Source organism: Ailuropoda melanoleuca, chromosome 15 (assembly GCF_002007445.2).
Source record: "Ailuropoda melanoleuca isolate Jingjing chromosome 15, ASM200744v2, whole genome shotgun sequence".
NCBI classification, from domain to species: Eukaryota; Metazoa; Chordata; class Mammalia; order Carnivora; family Ursidae; genus Ailuropoda; species Ailuropoda melanoleuca.
The window spans coordinates 2,626,377-2,629,332 of record NC_048232.1 but is presented as its reverse complement, the minus strand read 5'-3'; positions in this window follow the sequence as shown (position 1 = coordinate 2,629,332).

Here is a 2,956-nt window from a genome sequence, read left to right as displayed (position 1 = left end):
AGTGCAGTAGACACTCACCATGCGTAGCTATCTAAATTTAAATGAACCGAAGTAAGATAAAATGAATTCAGCTCTTCAGCCCCACGAGCCGCACTTGAAGAGCTTAACAGCCACCTGTTTCTCGTGGCTGCTCCACTGGGAGCACACGTACGGACCATTTCCATCAGCGCAGAAAGCTCTAGGGGACACTGCTTTCTTAGGAGACTGGATGTATCCACGGCCAACATTTTAGCGAGAATATTTCATAGGCTGTGCATAAACTGGCCTTTAATGCTTTTTTATTTTCTCTCCTTCCCATGGTTTTCTTACATGAGCTCTAGAATTGAGCAGTCTCTGAGGCCATTTGTCTTAGTCTGTTGGGGCTGCTTGAATAGGGTATCACAGATTGGGGGGGGGGCTGAAACAGAAGACATTCGTTCCCCACGGCTCTGGAGGCCTGAGGTCCTAGCTCAAGGTGCCGGCAGATCCGGGGTCTGGTGAGAGCCGCTTCCTGGCTCACAGCCCGCGTCTTCTTGCTGCCTCCCGGCACGGTGCAGGGGCAAGGGGGCTCCCTGGGGTCTCTCTTACAAGGGCACTAGTCCCACCACTGGGCTGCACGCCCATGACCTCATCCCCTCCTGCAGACACCACCTCCTAAGACCCTCCCCTTGAGGGTCTTTTCCATATATGAATTTTGGGGAGCACAGCATTCCGACCCTTGTATCGCTTCCTACCTAAACGACTAGTTATGGAGTACTTGACCTCAACCAGTCTATTTTTCTCTAAACTAAAATGCAGGTCTGTCCTCCCCGGTGCAGGGGACTGCGTTGTTCCCGGTGCCGCACAGCTGCTTTCCGGAACCCCCTCGTGCGTGGGGAGATGGCACCCAGACTCTGAGATTCTCCCCCCCCTTGTCTTCATGGGCATGCTGGTTGTTGAAGTCGCCAGGAAATGCGCCGTGCACTCCTACCCCGAGCAGCTCATACACTAGCGGCGGAAGTGCTGTCGGTGACCGTCTGTACGTGTGGGACGTGCACCCGCATGCACAGCCCTGTCATCCCGTTCCACCTGGCCCCCAGCCTGATGGCCAGTCCAGCCTCCCAGAATTTCTAAATCAGACCATCAGATGTCAGACCACCTCCCCCTTCTCAATTTCATCCAGATCCTGCTTTCTCCAAACATCCTTACCCTTTGGGTCCCTTTGCATCAGTTCCTGGGGCTACATAACCTGGGGGGCTTAGAACCACAGAAATCTATGGTCTCACCGTTCTAGGGGTTGGGAGCCGTACGTCATGATATCGACGGGGTTGGTTCCCTCTCGAGGCTTTTTTGGCACCTGATCCAGACCCCTCTCCCAGCTCTGGTGCTGGTGCTGGTGACCCGTGGCGCTCCCTGGTTTGTGGATGCATTGCTCCGGTTTCTGACTCTGTTGACACACGGTCTTCTCCCAGGAGCTTGTTTTAGTGGAAATTTCCTCCTTTTACGAGGACACCATCATATTGGCTTGGGGTCCACCCCACTTAACTGATCACATCTGCAAAGACCCCAGTTCCAAACAAGGTCACATTTCCAGGGACCCAGAGTTTGGGCTTGAAAATCCCATTGTGGGAAGACAGTTCAAGGCACCATGCATCCGGTGATGTTTCTCACAGCTCTTGTAAGAAAAATAGCTTCCTCCGTGGAGCAGTGCTCTGAGCACGTGTGTGTATTTTTCCCCCCAAGATTCTATTTATTTATTTATTGGAGAGAGAGCATGAATGGGGTCAGGGGGCAGCGGGAGAAGGAGAAGCAGACTCCCTGCTGAGCAGGGAACCCAACACGGGGCTCGATTCCAGGACCCTGAGATCATGACCTGAGCCCCCCAGGCGCGCCTGCCTCTCACGCTATCAGGGCTTTCTGCCTGTGACCATCTGCTCAACGGAAGNGGGGCTCGATTCCAGGACCCTGAGATCATGACCTGAGCCCCCCAGGCGCGCCTGCCTCTCACGCTATCAGGGTCTTTCTGCCTGTGACCATCTGCTCAACGGAAACACCCAGAGTCAGGGTTGCATGGACAATATCCCCTGTCCCGCACCTGGGACCTGCCACACCTGATCTCAGATGCTTACTGACATGGGACAGCGAGCTGGCCCACGTGGCTCCTCACGCCCACTGTTTTTATCTGTAATTGGGATGGACTACGTCTTCACTGAATGATTTCATCACGTCTCTGTCATTTCCCTGGCAGTTTATCTGTAAGAACTCGTGGGGTTGTCAGACTCGCTTAATTTCTACGCTTGGTGGATAATTTATAATTATACATGGATTGTGCCAAATTCACCCAGAAGGCAGTGCAGTCCTGTCTACAGTAACAGGCTGATGTTGCCCAGAGTGGACATTTCTATTCACTTCTCAACTCGGACAGGAGGCCGTTAATGCTGATGTTACACGTTCAGGCTTCTCACTTGAACGCGAACTGTGTCCAGCACGGGTTTTTCCTAAGGGCTCCTGGAGGCCGGCTGTCTTGCGCAGCACTTGTTAGCTCTTGTGGCTAACGGGCAGCGTAGTGATTCTTTTTCTTCCAAAGGCACCCTCCCTGGACCACAGGCATGAGAGCTCAGGAAGTGGGGTGCGGATCTGAGCTGCAAAGCAGACGTGAGTCCGCAGAGACATGGTGTTTGAATTGCTGGGGTCACTAGGAGCCAGGAGGGAGGCCGGGAATGGATTCTCCCTGGAGCCTCCCTGGAGCCATCCCCGCGCACATCTGGATTTAGGCCCCTAGCACCATGAGAGGATCAATGTCTGGCATTTCAGGCACAGGTCTGTGGTTCGTCACAGCAGACCCAGCAACACATGCAGTAGCTTAAACCCTGTCCAGGCCACACCCCCTCGAGGCCTCCCCAGATCACCCAGGACTGTGCCCTTCATTATTTAGAATCAAGAAGTAGATTCAAGGAACATCACAGGAAACCTCCTCTTCCACTTGAGGGTCATGCGA